The sequence below is a fragment of the Tamandua tetradactyla genome, chromosome 4 (assembly GCF_023851605.1).
Source record: "Tamandua tetradactyla isolate mTamTet1 chromosome 4, mTamTet1.pri, whole genome shotgun sequence".
NCBI lineage: Eukaryota > Metazoa > Chordata > Mammalia > Pilosa > Myrmecophagidae > Tamandua > Tamandua tetradactyla.
In genome coordinates, this window is record NC_135330.1 from 16,737,929 (window position 1) to 16,756,221 (window position 18,293).

General features: G+C 39.2%; 1 long non-coding RNA gene and 1 pseudogene across 1 annotated transcript in view; one reads left to right on the forward strand and one right to left on the reverse strand.

Moving 5' to 3' along the window:
• LOC143678814 (uncharacterized) overlaps window positions 1-18,293 on the reverse strand; it is a 461,187-nt gene that overhangs the window by 424,474 nt on the left and 18,420 nt on the right. The window lies entirely within an intron of this gene.
• Window positions 1-18,293, forward strand: part of LOC143678884 (transforming protein RhoA pseudogene) — a 35,884-nt pseudogene that overhangs the window by 17,452 nt on the left and 139 nt on the right.

An 18,293-nucleotide genomic window follows, 5' to 3' on the forward strand; every position in this document is an offset into this window, starting at 1 on the left:
TTGAAATAGTTCTTGAAGGGAATGGAAGGAAATGCTAGCCAGGGATGCACAGAAAGTTTTCTAAGTACCTTACAGCATGGCCAGCTGAGTTTGGAGACCAAGAATCTATGACACCAATAGGACTGACTGTAGGGTTTCCTCCCACAGCACTTGAAGGTTTAGGCTTGGCATGAGTGGAGGCAAATAGTTGGATTGATTTAGTATTGACTAACTGTGTGTAGAAGGAAAACAATAGGCAAAGTTTTTGAGGAAGTTAACAAAAGAGTTTGATGTAAATCATTGTTATCAGCCAGATAAATACAGACATACCACCAAGAAGAGGCAAATAAATTTGGGAGAAAATTGGAATCAAGGAAATCACGTTCTGGGTGAGATGTGAGAAACAGATACAAGTTGGGGAGTAGAAGAGCTAGAAGATTAGAAGATTGTGCTTGAAGAAAGTATGGAATGCTGGAGTTTCTTTCATTAAGAGTTATTAGATAGAACATTTTGAGGTGTTCTCAGGTTGTGGGGTGTGGCTATTTGTGTGAATGGCTGCAAAGGTGTTTAAAATGACTAGAGTTGCAGAGGGAAGGAACTGAGATAAAGTGGATGGATGGTTCTCTTTGCAGGGAAACTGAAATCACCCAGGAGGATCATGAAATCTAGGTTAGAGCAAACCAAAGACTTCTATCAATAGCTTTCAGTCCAACCAAAGACTTTAGTCAATAGGAGAGGCTGACTAAGCAGTGGGCAAGTGAAAATGAGTTGAAGGGTAAGGAAACTAGCCAGATGTTTTAAGGCTCTACAGAGAAGATATTTGCACAAGAATTGGGAGAAAGTGTTTGTAAGAGTAAGAACACCTTGTAACTGAAATAGAAGGAAAGGAGTGCATGAAAAAAAGAAAATACAGAGAAATTTGAAATGGGAAGGAGTTAAATTCGACTTATTATCATAGTAATTTCATAGATAGGAAGACACTAAAGATTATCTAATCCAAACTTCTTATTTCAAATAATGAAACTGAGACTCAGAAGGGGCTGGAAATTCTCAAAGTTATGCCATTAGTTTGCAGTATCTGGGTATATTCATCCATTGGTTATCAATTCATCAGGTATTAATTGAGCAACTGAGTGTCAAGATCTAGGGACACAAAGATGAAGATGCCTCAGGCTGTGCTCTCCAGGAACTCACAGCATGTGGGGAGAGACGGAAAAGTCCAAGAAGTAATGACAATACAGTGCTATAAGGGCTAGGACAGGGTCTCACAAGGAATGTTGTGTAAGCACAGGAATGAGCTTTTACCTGGGGAAGGGAGTAGAGTTGGATAATTATAGGTCCTGGTGGATTTGCAACAGAGTAGCTGCTATATACTATGCAATTGAAAAAATTAGACAAGAATGCTTCTTCTTTCAGGTTGATGCAATACCTAGCTTTGCAAATGGCCCCTAACCTGGATTTTCTTCAGTTCTTTACCCATTGCCCTCCATCTGTTCAACTGTGAGTAGCAGTCCTAGGTGGGAGGTAGGGGGAGTTCTAGCACCAGGGAAGATTTTTCCAGAGGAGATTGGTTACATTTAAAGCACCCTCTGCCTCAAAGTCCAAAGTGCCACCTGACTTCTGACAATTGAGGGGGCTAATGATTTCTTCTCTGCCATCCTGAACCACATACCTGGAAAGAGATGATTGTGTAGTGTAAAATAAGAGGAGAATTGAGAATTATGGAAAATACCACAAACAGCCTTCTTGGAGTTTTGAAATGGGAGAACCAATGAAGGATTGTACAGTTATGATTCCATTTACATTAGACATAATATTTAGTCTTTTAGTACATTAGCCTGTGGTAACACCTGTTAATATCCTGGGTCAGATGCTTTATGTTCAGAGCTGAATTGTTCTTAACTGTTGTGGGAAAAAAATGGTGCTGTGAAAATGGATATGAAGTTTAACTCTTTGCAAAGCCTTTTAAGAAATGGTGGAGAAAGAGTGGAGAGAGAAAACTGTGCACTCCTAAGAAAATCAGATTGATGGGTACTATCACACCACTTTTTATAGATAATTGCTGTTCAAATTTTGTTTCCCCCACCAGTTTGTGACTATCTGGAGAAGATGAAACACACTGACTTATCTTTCTATTTGCAGTACATACACTGTAGTGCTCAATACGAGTTTCTTTTCCGTTCTCTTAAATCTTGGCTTCTCCCAGGTTATGAGTATAGGCTTGACTCACATGGATCTAGAACAAGATGAGCAATTTGCAACAATAGGGGTGTCAGAGACCTGAGAGATCATCTATCTGACTCTTTATATTTTATAGATGAACAAACTATGATCTAGAGAGAAGAAGCAATGTTTTTCCTCACAAGCATTCTTGGCTAACTTCAGATTCCATCAAGCCCTTTCTTCCTCAAATTCTGAAAATGCAAAACGATGATGCAAATGATTGGGGTCATTGGAGTAATTACTTTCATGAGTTTATTGAGTAGCTACTAAGTGTCAGCTACCTTGCTAGTCACTGGAAATTGAAAGAAGAGGACACTCTTCTTTCCTCTATGTTATAGCCCTGAGTCCAGGCCACCATGTGCAAGGCCCCTTTCTCAGAGCTGTTTGCCATCTAGTATTTCATGGAGGTGTTTTAAATGAAATTATAGAGACATGTTGGTGAAATTGTTTTTCAGTTAAGTTGATTTCTATTGAGATTTATTTGTTCATTAAAATTTTTAGTTGTAGGTTTAAAAGTTGCAAAGTCAATGAATTTTGCAAAATTAACAAGAGGGCACAATGACCACAAAATTCATAAGTAGACTTAGATTTGGAGACTCATTTAAACTGCAATTTCAAAACAAAATGAATTTACTATGGGGGAATATATAGAAATATGATGTTGTTAACCAATAATCCCTGTTTTCCTATATTGAAAGCCTAGATTTAGAGGCAAGATCCTCTATTGGCGAGGTTCTGGGCAGAATCAGAAACAGCAACAACAATTATAACATCAACAAGACCTCAGTTATACATATATTTACAGAATTCTAAGTTAATCTATAGGTTTTATATTGGATGAGAAAAGAGAAAGAACAATGCCATTATCAGTGTGTTCATGTAGAATCAGAGAACAGCAGGAAGGACTAAAAACACTAGAAGAAATCTTATCTTTACACTGGTCTCAATCATACAGAAAATGCAAATGCAATTCTCAGGGTTGTGTTTCACAAGAAGCAAAGGGGAGCTACTGTAAAGGGAGAGATGTTGAAGGTGAAAATGAAGTGGTGGAACTACTCGGGAAATTAAAACTGTAATAAGACACCAGTGGGTTGTGTTTCTGTCCCTTTGCAATAACAGAGTGTGAACAAAAGGGTCAGAGGGCAAAGGTTGAAGTTCAGTTTAGAAAATGAGGGCTGTCACAGGGTTTCAGGCTGTGCATATGGCAGGTGGAACCAAGCTGACAAATTAGACAGCTCTGGACAACCTTCACGGTTGAAAATCAAGTCTCTTCAGTTTGCTGTAAGAAAGCGGAGCAGTACCATTTCACAAAGGTTTGCATGTAACAGCATTATATTAAATGTATTTAATGGTATTTAACATTAAATATGTTACCATTAACATTTAAATATATTTAATTTAAATAAATATTAAATATATTTAACATTAAATATATTTAAATGTTATCTTCTAACCTCCTCAGCTTGGAGGCGGTTAGAAAAGGAGAATGAGCAAGGAAAGTGGAAGATTGATGTGAGTTGAGAATGCGGAGCATATGAAAGGCAAAAAAATAAAATAAAAAAAAGAAGAAGAAAAAGAAAATGAAGGATGGGAGGAAAGAAAAGAAAGTGTGGGAAGGTAAAGGAGACAATGATGTGAGTGAGAGACTGAGAGAGCAAGAGAGGCTGTGAGAGAAGAAAGATAAATTGAAAGTGCAAGAAAAAAATGTATTGGGAAGGAAGAAGTAGACAAAGATGAGAGATAAGGAGAGAGGATCAGAGGAAAAAAGACGTATGGCAGGTGGAAGCCAAAAAAAAAAAAAAAAAATTGTACAATTTAACGGAATTGCTAAGCATTGTCTCCTGTCAGCCAGTGCCAGGACATGCTGGGAGTAAAGGAGGGAGAGTCAGAATGCAGAGGTGAGCACTGGGTTCAAACACACAGGTAGCCCCAGCTGATTGAGCTGATTGAGCTGAGCCCTTTAATGACAGAGGTGGAACTGCCTCTTATCCTTATCTACCACATGCTAAAACCAGAAGAGTCCTCTTTATTTTTTGCTTATAGTATATTTTTTACTTATAAGCTATCTTTGTCGCACAAGCTCTCAAAAGCCATTAAAATGCTTGTGGCAAAGCTTTGCGGTTGCTGTATATACAGGTCATAATACTCAGGCCATAGGTTATTATAAGGGAGGGAGATAACAGGTTTTCCCAAGGGGGGATTTAAATAATACCTAACACTGTGGGCCATCTGGTGAATTCCATAGAAAACAAATTGGCTTTCATAAGCATATTCACTATCTCTACACCGTGCTAATTTCGGTGGACTAACTATTCCTTAAGGGGTTTTGTACAGACAAAGAATAGAGGCAGCTTCTCTGTGCTTTTTTCATTTTTCAAGGCTACAAAATGCCTTTGTGTTTTAGTCTATCAGAGCCACAATGGGCAGGATCATTTATTTCCTCTATTTCAAGAGTCCAGGGGCTATTCACTAATAAATTTAAAGGGTATTGGCTGAGTACCTACTATGTGATAAAATGAGGTTAGATGTTATGGGAGAAACATAGAATTGTTAGACATTTTCTTATGGGCTGTATCAGTGAATATAAATTTATACCCATGAATGTCCTGTATTTTCACAGAAACTTGGACCACATATGTATGCATTAGTCAAAATTAGCAAAAGTGCACTTAGGATTGTACATTTCATTATATTTAAACATTACTTCAAAAGAAAAATAGCTGTAAACAATGATTTCAAATGTTGACAGCTATTTACTGCTTTACATACTGAAATACTTAGGATTGAGTGTTCTGATGTCTATAATTTACTATGAAATACATTAAAAATAAGGTGAATCGATGGATGGAAAGCAAGAATATAAAATATTAACCGTAGAAATAGGTGTTGATCCACAGGTGTTCACTATAAAATTCAATGTTGCTGTCTTTAAAAAGTTTATCTTTATCTCATGAAATAAACAGTAGAGAATTAAAAGCTAATGATGTAGCACCAATTCTGGGAATTAAAAACAGAAGGTTGATGGGGTAAGAAATGGGGAGCGGGGTGTGATCAGAAGGAAAATAGTGGAACAGTAAGTTATCTAGTGTTATATAACAATTTACCCTAAAACTTATTGGCTTAAAACAATATACATTTACTCTCTCATAATTTCTGTGGGGCAGGAATCCAGGCATGGTTTGGCTGTGCGGTCTGGACTCAGGGTGCTTCATAGGGGTGCACTCAGGATGTCTGGGGAACTGCTTCCATCTGAAGCACTCTCTGGGACTAGAAGCTGCTCCGACCATGGCTCCTTCACGTGGCTGTTGGCAGGAGGCCTCAGTTCCTCACCATGAGGGTCTCTCCATTGGCTGCCCGAGTGTTCTTACAGCATAGCTATGACCTCCTAGAGCAATTGATTCAATAGAGATTAAAGAGGAGATGGCCATGCCTTTTTTTAGCCTAAACATATGCCATCATTTCCACCATATACTATTGGTTAAATGAAAATCATTATGTCCAGACATCACTTAAGGACAGAGGACTCAGGCTCCATATTTGTGGGGAGGAATATAAAAAGAAGGAAATTCATGGACAAATTGAAACATCTTCAACAAACTTGAAATAGGATTTCTGTAGAATCCCTTCTTTTGTAATCAGGTAATTAAAGGGTCCACAGAGTGAAGGTTGCTGAGGCTCGTCTGAGGAATAGAGTACTTTGGGAATATGGGCAAACTACCATGAAGACAGACTTGATCTCTGAGGATCCAGGGAGAAAGGCCAGACTATTAAGTCGTTATTCTAGCAAAACCTCTCATCAATATGAGCACAGAACTCCCACCTGAGGCTTCTTAATTTGGGGCCATGTGAAGGTGTGCACAAGGCAGCCTTGGTCAAGAGGTGAAGGGAACTGAGGTCAGGTGGTCTGACATGTAAGAGAAGGTGGAAATGGACAAAGCAAGAGAGCTGGTGGAAGGAAATAACAATATCAGAAGTCAAAGATGGGTACAGAAAAGAAGGAATAAAGCGAGTCCATTTCCATAACTTTTGGGGTCATATTATGAACTTGTACTTAATGAATCTGGATGGTCATGTGCTTGCGTGTTACCTAAAAATTAAGGATTAGTCTAGAGCTAAATGGACTCCACACTAAAGTTTACCTTTAGTGAGTACTTTAAAAATGAGTTTTCTTAATGAAAAGAGATTTTACTCTACGGTTAATCATGTTAAAGAAATGTGCCGCATAATCGCTGTGAAATTGAATGTTGGTAAATCAGCTGATTAATAATTATTTAAGTAATTTTTAAATGAAGATGAGAATGGATGCAGATATTCCAGTGGAGCATGCTGTCTGGTAATTCTAGAAGCAGAGAATCCGGACAGCAACTGAGGAATGAGATTGAGGGTATAAATCTAGATGTTACTCTAAGGGGCAGTTGGGGTTCCACAGAGTCAGTACTGTGTACTGGTTGAGTATGTCTCAGGAGCTGGGTTTCTTAGCTCTGAATTCCAGCTCTGTGACCTTGGTGAGTGACGTAATCTTTTTCTGCCTTTTTCTTTTCCCCCTTTTGTAACATAAGCATTATAATGTTGCTTACTTTTTAGGGCTGTTTAGTGGATTAAATGAGCAATCGCATTAAAGCCTTTAGAACAGTGCCCAGTACACAGTAAGCATTTGCTGATGTTTGCATTGGTATCCTTACTATTAAAGGAAGCACACTCTTAGGGGAAACTAGAGAGATATAATGCTTTTTTTCATGCGATTATTTTAAGATATAAAATCCTACATATTTTATACTAGGTCCCTGGGCAGATGGAGTTCTAAACTGTTCACAGTGTAAGACAGTGTGAATGACACTACCGCAAATTCAGTCACAGTATCAATCTGCTGACAGTAACTGTTTCCCTTTGACGTTTCCCAAAACCAGGATACCATCTTGATTGTCCTGAGTGTGAGAAAGAACTCCTCAAAGAGACTCTCAGTTTTAAAACTATTAACGGACATGTGGAATCACTCTGGCAAACATTGCGTTTTATGATACAACTATCTCCTGGGATCTCTGCGCCACCAACTCTTTTTAAAATAATATAACTGCGTATTGGAGGAAACCTTGCTTTATAAAACACACAGCTTTGCTGTCAAGAAAAGGGAGAAAGAAAAGAAATTGGTGAAAGATTTTTAAGACTGGATTGTAAGACTAGAAACAGATATTTGGCCTTTGAGGGAACTTTGTGCTTAACTTAGGTGGATTGGCAAGCACACTGCCACCAGGTTACCTGACTAGTGCACTGCAGGTGAGCTGCATGAAAAAAACAGAGTATGTGGGAGAACAAGCTCCTTTTTCTTAGAAATACCGTGGTGTTCGAGTAGGAGCCTGCCAAAGTCATTTTTTGAAAAAGCCCTGAGACAACCAAAGATAATCATCTGGTAGGACCACTTGCCAAACAGGCTGTGCATAAACCCAACCTATCAACTTACTGTCAGTCTTTCCCAGAATATGTAGGTTTCAATACAGTCCATTATTCTGGTCGTTCTGCACTGTAGATCACTCATAATTCACTAATAAAATTTGTGAAGAATTGTTTAATGAAAAAGGGGAAGAATTTCAAGTTATTTTATCTTACCTCTCTGGCCTGCCCAATCCCACTAAAGTACAATGTCCATGGGTCAGTCTTGATCTTTTAGTGGAGGAGGTAAAAATTGGGTTATTGTTGCTAAATTGGATCCTGGAAGAGTTCTAGAGACAATGGAAAGAATATGCATAGTCATTTTAGTGGCTCCCTTTCTGAGATACATGAGGGTTTAGGAACCTATTGATTTCGATTGCCCAGTTCAGTGAGTTGGAGTAATTGCAGTAAGAAATTAAAATAAAAAAAAAAAGAGAGATCAACTTTACCCCACCACAATGGTGTTAGAATAGAGAGATTTATTCTGATTAGGATTATTATTTAGTGGGAAGAACCATGAAGTATCTATATATGTAACTAAGAATTAGCCATAGATGTCATATAGTCAACTTTAATCAGGGTGAATAAACAAATCAATATCTGAAAACAACTTTTTGATAGTATGTAGCCTTTGAATCCTGAGCACTGGGGAAATGTCTCTAGATGAAACAATATCTGAAGAAGCCATAATCCTTTTTGGAGCCCTACTGAGTACTTTAAAAATGAGTTTTACTAATGAAAAGTGACTTTACTCTGTGGCTAATCATGTTAAAGAAATGTTCCACATAATCACTGTGAAATTGAATGTTGGTAAATAAGCTGATTAATAGTTATTTAAGCAATTTTTAAATGGAGAGAATGAGAAATAAGACATTGGGTCATGATAAACAGAATTGCCCTTAGCAGCCACTCACTTCAGAGAGCCAATATCTGTCTGTAGTTATTTCAGGAGTTGTTCCAAACTTAAGGTATGGTTTCAGTTTTCCAGGGTCTTCACATGAATTTGATATGGATAATCTAGGGCATACAGTTCATGGATAATTACTATTAATTTTGCTGCAACAATTTAAAGGGAAGATCAGGGTTTAGACATTTGTATCCTTTTTATGGTGCACTTGAAAATCCTGTGGCTGTGTGTAGAGCCCTGCATTCTTGAAGGGGTCACTGCTTGCACTCTTCCCTTTAAAATGACTCCCTTTATTTTTGAAGAAGAACCAGTGACATTGCATAACTTTCCCTAACTAGAAATCGAGGTCTAGATGATGATTTTGAAGGCACTAGCTAAGACAAATTTTGTTAATTGCCCTGATCATGAGCTAGACATTGTACTACCCAATAACAACGGAGAAAATTTTCCTCGCAAGGTGTCCATTTAAGCAATTAAGATATTTTTAAAGGACCTCATATCCCCTACCTCTTCTTATCAGTTGAAATACATGTAAGTCATACATTATAAATAAAACATATTATCATTTCTTGAAAATCTGTTTTGTGGAAATCCATAATGGAAACTGCATTATATTCCATAATGGAAAATGTATTATATATACGAAAACCCAATGTACATAAGCACAGAATTTCCAAGAGAGTTTTGATTGCTGTCATTGAAAATGCAATATTTAAGGAATTGCCATAAATATAAGGCTTGCAGATTTATAAGGCATTCTTTGAAGATCTTTGAAACTGGAAGCAATTCTCTTTTGGACAAAAAGATATCAAGAGGGGATGATGATGAGGTCATCAAAGTTACAGTTTATTGTGTGGCTAGTATGCACCTATAGCTTTATTTACATTATCTTAATCCTTCAAATTACCCTGCAAAGAAATTCTTATTTCATTTACACACAAGGAAATTGAGAATCAAGTAGGATAGATAATTTGTCAAAGTCTACAGAGCTAGTAAATGGCAGAGCCGGGATTTAAATCCAAGTCTTTCTGACTCAAAGCCCATAATCTTTACAGCCTGCAAAAATAAAATGACATCGAATAGAGAAATGAATATTGTTAGTTTTGTTTCCTCCTGCTAATATGTATAAATGATGGGCTCCTCGGGATATGTCAGCAACGGCCAAGGTGTGATGGGGTCTCTCACGGAGAAGGTGCGCTGGACCTGAGTGTAATTAGGAATGCATTAATTTAGCATATATGAGGCCTTTGATGTTCACGACACTTTATGGAGTTCTGATGGGAGAGGCAAAGGTGACTGCATTTACAACTTCAATGACGCATTCAGTATCAGTCATTAAATTGTAAGAATGACCTAAGAGTAGATTCAGGAAAGACTAGCACAAGAGCATCAAGGATGGGGGCCTGTGTTATATGCCCATCATAGTGAAGATTATGACTGTTTAATCTGGAATAACAAAGACTGAAAGAGCTGCAAATTGGGAGTCAGTTGCCCTTTAGTCTAGCATCTAGTAAATGAATAGATCTGGGGTTCTTCTGTTGTGGGGACCTGAGAAGGTATCTTTACTTGTTGGAATCTTAGTTTCCTCATTTGTGTTACAGGAATGATAATATATACTTTATCCATCTTATACCATTGTTTTAAAGATTGATTTGAGGAACCCCCAAAAAGTCTTATAAGTGAAAGAAATATAAAAATACAGTGTATAATCCAATGGTTCCATATCACAGTGATACAAATGGCCATGGAAGTTCAGGTGGGGAACTCATACTCACTTGGGTACTGGGTGTGGGGGAGGTTTGATGCATCTCATGGGTGAATGTTAACTAAATCTCAGGAGTTCATAGATAGGCTACCGATTGATGCTCAATGAGTCACTTAATAATTGTGAAAAGTGGCAAATATATTTTAAAAATAAGGTTCAAATGAGAAGGGTAGTTACACATTATATGATTTTGGGCCACTTTTTTTTGAAGGCAAGGATGAAAGTGTGAGAAGTGAGCCATCTGATTTTGGGAGGAGATGGTGTATGGTGTACAGTGAAGTAACATCAGTGCTGCGCTTTAAACTCGAAGGAGACCCGTGGAGGCCACGGTTAGATGTAGCACTCTACTTTTTTTTCACTGCTTTCTAGAAGATACTCACCTTGCAGTACATACCACGAGGTAATCTGTACTATTCAGCACCCTTTTAACTGGACATCCTCTATTGACAAACACTCCCCACTCCCAGAAACAATGCTATGTTAACTGATGTTCTTAAGTATGCTGTATAGGCCTTGCAAGAGGTCTCTAAAGCAGTTTCTGAATCATCAAAATATGTTGAATTATATTCAGAATAAATTCCCTGCCAAAAATATTTCCTGTGTTCTTAATATCTTACAATAGGTAGTTTAACTTATTTCAATTGTGTTTCTAATTATCTGAACATCTGACCTAGAGATGTTGTAGATAGATGGAAATCAAATTGGAGCACTTTGATGAGTTTACAGATTTAAGAGTTCAATGCCTTTCCCAAGGGGGTGACCCTGGAAATGAAAGAAGAATGAACATGACTCAATGTTCTAGTTTGCTAGCTGCTGGAATGCAATACACCAGAAACGGAATGGCTTTTAACAAGGGGAATTTAATAAGTTGATAGTTTACAGTTCTAAGGCCGAGAAAATGTCCCAATTAAAACAAGTCTATAGACATGTCCAATTTAAGGCATCCAGGGAAAGATACCTTGGTTCAAGAAGGCCAACAAGGTTCAACGTTTCTCTCCTCGCTGGAAAGGCACATGGCAAACATGGTGGCATCTGCTGGCTTTCACGTGGCTCTACCAAAAGGGGCTCTCTCCAAAATGTTTTTTCTTTTAAAGGATTCCAGCAAGCAACTCCACCTTCAGTGGGTGGAGACGCACCTCCATGGAAATCATCTAATCAAAAGTTACCACCCATAATTGGGTGGGTCACATCTTCATGGAAACAATCAAAATGCTCCCACCCAGCAATATTGAATGAGGATTAAAGGGCATGGCTTTTCTGGGGTCCAGCACAGATTCGAACTGGCACACTCAAGCAGTTGGAATAGTTAATGGGTATGTCGTATTTGCTTGTCTACACTAATCCATGCAGCCTCATTGTTAAGCATCTTGAGAACTCAGTGGCACACTGGACAGAGAGGAATTTAAAGTAGTCACAGACAGGTTTGGAACCAGGGGGAAAAATTCACTTGGTAGCTTGCCTCTTGAAGTGACCATTAGTCCAAATTTCAATATTTCAGGAGCAATGACACTATTCCATAAAGAGGTCCATTATGGTGGGGTGACACAGCATAGGAATCTCCCTTAATATACTTTTCTGGATGGATAGCAGCACTGTGATCATCTGAAGAACATCTGTCAGATTTCTTCAGTGGAGGTGGATGAGCTTAGAGGCTGCAACTTCAAGGATCTGAGAATGTCCAGACCATCTATGCCATGTCAGACACTGGTCTTCAGGCAGCAAAGGCTAATTCTGCTCACCAGCAACTACCAGATGGGCTCCTCCATTTGAGAACTGAGTCTGCATACAGGTAGGTTGGGGCCTTGGTTGTAGGGATGACAATGACATGTTTCCAAAGCCGTTCTGCTACCTACCAAGTTTCTGTTTTGACAAGGTTTTCTCTAAGAGAAAGGATGTCATTTGGGCCAGAAGCCAGTAGGGTCACTAGAGACATTGTCTCAGTTTTGAGGTTCTTCTGGAAGAACTTTGCATAACTATTTTGGCTTAACCAATCCATTTTGAACCTTTAGAAATGTTACATAGGGGGTAAACGGGTCTAACACAGTGCTACATTTAAAGCAATTCCGGAAGGTTGTTCTTTTCTTTTTTACCTTTATAAGAAATAGTATAAATGAGACCAAATTAGGTGGGTAAGAAAAAAATAATTAAAGTTCATATCTAAATGCATGATATTTTTCTATTTTACAACAAACAATATTTTTGGCCTATTCCCAAGACAGAGTAACTGTTTTTCTCATTGAGATAATATTCATACACCATACAATCCATTCAAAGTATATAATCAGTGGTCCACAGTATCATCACATGGCTGTGCATTCATCACCCTGATCAACCTTAAACCATTTGCATTACTCCAGAAAAGGAAATAAAAAGAAAATAGAAATCCCCAAATATCCCATACCCCTTATCCCCCCACCCCCTTATTGACCCCTAGTATTGCAATCTACCCAATTTGAAGACTTACAATAAAGGTAAGTTAACTAAGACAGTGTAGAATTGTAAGACAGGATGGCTTTTAAAATTTTTCCCTAAGAATCTGCAAGGACAGAGATTTAATCTGAACATCAATCTTCTTCAAGATAAGCAGTTGTAAAACCCTTCCAGTTTGTGACGGTTTTAAAACATGTCGACAATTTTCTAACACTCCTCCCATTGATCAGTGAAGTCTCTATTCCACTTGAATCTGGGGCTATGGCTGGTGCTTTGTGACTGGCTAGATGAATAGAATATGGTAGAAATAATGTCCCTGACTTCCCAGGCTTGTTAGAAGAGGATATGCAGCTTCTGCTGGCTTCTCTTGGGAAATTTTCTGAGTCTTTGGCTGCCCTGTGAGAAGCTAGCAACCCTGAGACCAGTGAGTAGAGAGACCACATGAAAAGATTGCATATAGGGAATGTCCCAGGAGTCTCAGCTGTTCTAGCCTCACTATTTTGAGTTCCACTCACACACCAGACATCCGAGTAAAGAAATCTTTGATACCCCAGCCACTGTCCAATTGCAATCTCATTAGAAACCTTGAGTGAGAGTTGCCTTGCTGAGCCCAGTAAACCCCCAGATTCATGAGCAAAATAAATTATTGTTAGTGTTTTAAGCCACTCTTTTGGAGTAGTTCATTTCCTGGCAATAGAAAACAGAACACAGTTTGATGAATATTTCTATGGACTACTGCCCCCTATTAGGGAACAAGAGCAACTGGTGGTGATAGTGTTGGAGAAAGGTAGGGTAACTAAATGAGCTTGATGGGATAGCTAAATGGGGTAAGATGGAAGTTGATTCTTACTGCAGCAATATTTCCATTTTTCCTTCTCACTTATTTCATTCTATCCCTTCTACCTTACCTTTTCTTCTCCCATCTTGCTTCTATTGCAAACAAAACAAAAACAAAACAAAACAAAATAATTCATTGTGTTCACTATACCTCTTTGTAGGGCACTTAGGGAATGCCTAGAAGACTCCCAGTCTTACTTGCAGTTAGGTTGAGGCCATGGGGCTGCACTCTGTCCAGTGGAATGTGTGTAGAAGTGACGTAAGCTTCTTCCATGCTGTAGCAAGCAGGCTTTGCAATAGGCAGACCTCTCCCCACCTTCTTTTTCTGGTTCAGCTGCCTCCTCTGTGGAAAATCCACAACCCCCCCCCCCCCCCCCAGCCTCCAGGAACAGGTGAAACTGCAAGTAGGCAAGATAAGACACATTCCTGGGATAGGGACCCCTCCCTTAAAGGCTCATCCGCTTCTGTAACCCAGCTTCAGCCCTTCTTAACTTAAGCCAGCCAAAGCCTTGTCTTTAACATGCCATCCTGTCTATAAAAACTGATGTTAACCTTTTGTTTGGGGCTCAGAGTTTCAGAGGCTACTTGACTGAGCCCTATAGCCATACACAATAAAACCTACTTCCTGAAACTTCAGAGCCTCGCCTGGTTTCTTCTGTTTCTGTGTAACATTCCAGGAGGCTTGAAGCCTTGTCCCTGTTTTGAACGACAATGCCTGGCCCTAAAGGAATAGCTTCTCTTTCCTTTCTGCAGTGACCTTGGAGATCATATGTTTCAGAAGGTGTTCTGGGGTAACCTAGCCCACATTGGCTGCAAGGTGAGCAAGAAATAAACTTCTACTCTGTTAAGACACTGGCAGGTTGAAGTTATTTCTTCAGTAGCTAGTGAGCAGTTCGTTAACTTATATAGAATCCTTTGACCCGACTCACTTTTTGCTGTCAAGGAAGTACACAGGAGATGCAGTCTTTCTGTCGAACACCTCATGAAGCCTTCAGCCCATGTTGTCACACATTTCCAACCTGCCTGTGAGGCATGTGGAAGATGCTTAAAGAGTTACAACTTCCACTGGGACTTTGAGTCCTGTTCGCTTAAGTATACTGATCTGGCTTTTATAAGATCACATAGCGTCCTCTGCTAACAGAATTTAAGAGTCACATTTCCCTCGTCAATGGGGCCAGAGACTCACAAAGAGAGACCAAAATGCTGGGAAATATTTCATAACCGTATTTTCTTTCCTAAATGAATTGTATTAATAAATTTTTGAAGTATCCCAAAGCAGAAGTAAAAGTGAAGAAAACTGACCGAGAGAATACTTCTGTCAGCCCTCCAAAAGAAGACCCATCTTTCACATAAATGCTATTTGCTGGGAGTCAAATTAAAACATATTTTCCTCAGATCAGTCAGCTTCTGAGTTGAAGGCCAATTCAAAGAAGAGCGAGCCAGTATAGAAAATAAAACAGTGGTATAGAAAAGCTCTGCATTAATCAGGTTTCTTAGCTATAGTATTCTCAAGAGAGTTGTGTATTTTCTAAACACCCCCCTACTTTCCGGTGAAACGGGATAGAAAAAAATATCCCCCAATACCTCCAAATGGGTTCCTAATTCCCGCAGTCATTACCTCTCTCCCTCCTTATTTCTCTTCTCGCACAGACAAGCACACAGGCATTACGGTTTCTAATCACCCTGCAGCCCAGGAGAATAATGGCCATCTTACGCCATTTGAAAAAAAAGCTAAAAGGTGATGGGGGAGGGGAATAGGGACAAACTAGCCTTTGCTCCAGGAGGGAGCCCTTCTGGTCATGAGGTAATAGCTCAGCTCTGCCCTACAGGTCATCCGACCTCACAGTTAAGAAAAAATGCTGGCACCGGAGATAAAAGGGATATAATGAAAATGTAAACGAAAAACTTTATACCAGGCATGGCCTGACAGAGGGAAGATTGATATCCCATGATGCTTTGTCTTGATGAGACAATGAAAAATAACCACCACAGCAGCTGTGTCAATATCAGACTTGGTAATGCACCACTGGCTGTGGGTTTTTATTTAATCCGCTTTGCTTTAAGATGATAACGGTTGTTACTTTTCAGTGCCTGTCTGTCAGCGCCCAGCATTGCAATATTCCTCCGCAGCCCTGAGAGCGGGTTTCATTTATTTTAAAATACCATTTCACACACTGCTGACTTTTAACAGTGTTCTGTGTGAGTTTGTGAGATTGAATAGTGACAGAAACAACACTTTTTATGAGAATACAGAATATTAAAAACGGGGCACAATATACAGATGGCAGTTTTCACTACAGCTTGTTTTTTCCCCCATGCTTCTGCTACTGAGCTTTCCCACTGAATGCATTTGTAGTAACACCATAAATGTCACTTTCACTGACTGCCTTTTGGCATTTTATTTAAATGGAATTCAACTCTGGCTTGCTGCTGCCGCCGTTGCTACTGCCATTACCAACTTGTTCTAGGGTAGCTCCGCTTTGCAAAATCATCCTGTTGGCTTCATTTGTCATGGCTCCCAGATCGGGAAATTTATGAATAACCACTCAAACCTAAATCCTTGCCAGAGAGCCGAGGTCCCAGGATTCCACAAGAAAGACTTAGGCAAGGGAGGTTATTAGAGCCATGTGTGTGTGTGACCTTTGCAGCCACCACTTAGTGGAAAACACTTCCGAACCCTGGTGACACTCCTTACTGCACCCCCAAGCTACTTCATCATGGCGGGGAAACCAACACATACAAACTGTCTTCCCTTGAATACCGCAGGAAAAGGCTCTTGAGAGACAGGGCTCTGAGTGACGTATCTGGGCCTTATGTCTGTTATTACTGACTCGAAATACTTTGGTTGGAAAGTTATAACCGGTCCCTGGCTCCTTTCCACCGATCCTTATCTTGGCAGATACATGCTTCTGCTGCAGGGCTTCTAGACATGTACGAGGGATGGCATTTCGCTGCCAACGTGATGTTGACATGTGCAAATTCCCCTTTCTCTCCTTTTGCTCCTGCACATAAATATCCATGGCTCCATCAATTCCAGAGACAACGAAGAATAGACAGGAGTGGTGAAGACCTTTCCTGGGAGAACGTGCAATTTGGGGAAAGCTAGCTTCTTGGGTAGGCCAAACGAGACTAGAAATGATCTGCTAAATCCATCTGTAAAAATGTTTCCACATCTCACAGGCTCAAGCCTTAATCAGAGAGCCTAAGAGATTTCCACTTGAGAGCTCGAATTTTCAGAAAATTGGAACTCTTTATAGAAAAAATAAAACACAACAGAAAATACAATTCAAAGCCTCACTACTGGCCTGCGGAAGCTGGTATTCATGGTCTTTGTGTACAACACACCATAGAAACAAGCCAAGGCATTTTAACAGACCTGAGTAGTTTCTGAAGACACTTGAATGTCTGTATTAATCTCTTTAAGTCCTTTTAATTAGGAAAGTTGGAAAAGGGAGGGGTTGGGAAACTAGAGAGATACCTAAAAAATAAACTTTGAATTCTCTTTGTTTTGGGCTATTTCTAGTTATTTCCAAATTAATTTCCATAGGCCTTTCAAAAGTGCCAAAGTGAAGCTAACATGACAATATATTAGGCCACCAAAATATTTAAATAATTTTGTGAAATGAAACTGCTCAAGACTCCTGAATTGAAGGAGGTGAGGAAAAGAGAAGTGGATCCCAGGCAGGGACAACACCTTTTACTATTTATGCATCTCAATAACACCCAGCAAAGCCCATCTCTTCGCATGCATTCCGCGTCTCAGCGAATGGCAAAGCCACCCAATCTGTTTTCTTAGGCAAAAATCTTGAGAATCATTCTTCCTTTTTCCCTTTTAGGCAATCCTTTCTTTCAGACCATCACTGAGTTCTTGATGAGAAGGTCTGTTTAGTGATTTGAGTGCATCTGTTTCTCCCCATCACTTAGGCCGCCATGTTAATTTTTATCATTGTTTATGCACAGCAGTCTCCTTGCCCTCTTTTCTCCTCAAATCCACCCTTTATAATTTTGCCAGAGTAACATTCTCAAACAAACATGTGATCATGGCACTTCACCTATCAAAATCTATGCACCATTCCTTGTTTATCTGCTTTCATGAAAGGAATTTCCTGTAAGCATAGTGCACAGCTGTCTCTGTCCTTCTTCACTTCCTATCTCTTTCATTTGACTTGGTTTGTGTTTGTTGTCCTTTTAAATCTTCCATATGAATGTTTGTTGTGTCTTTTTGTGGAATATAAGGGAGCATATTCATATTTTTTATATCCTCAATAATACCTGACTGGGTGTCATGTACCTAATAGATGATTACTAAATATTCATGGGGTTTACTTGAATCTACGTATCTGTCTAGCACCTAGCACAGTGCCAGATGCTTTAGCAACAACAGACCGTTTGAAAACTAAAGAATTAGTAATGATGTAATGATAAGAAAAAGCAGGTGTCCTCCATGTACAGCGCTAGAATGATCTTCTAGCCAAACATGTAGGAAGGGGAAAAGCTCCCATATAAAAATCTGTGTTTGCTTAGAAATCTTAGGAAGTAGGTAATGTTTTTACTCCCAGATCCTTCTGCTTCACTACATTGAATTTGTTGACATTTAAGACCATAACTGATCTCAGTGTGGCAGATTTAATTATGTACTTCAATTGAGACATATTCTTTGTCTTGATCTGCATTCCTGCAAGTGTGAACCCATTGTAAATGGCATCTCTTGAAGTTGAACTTTTA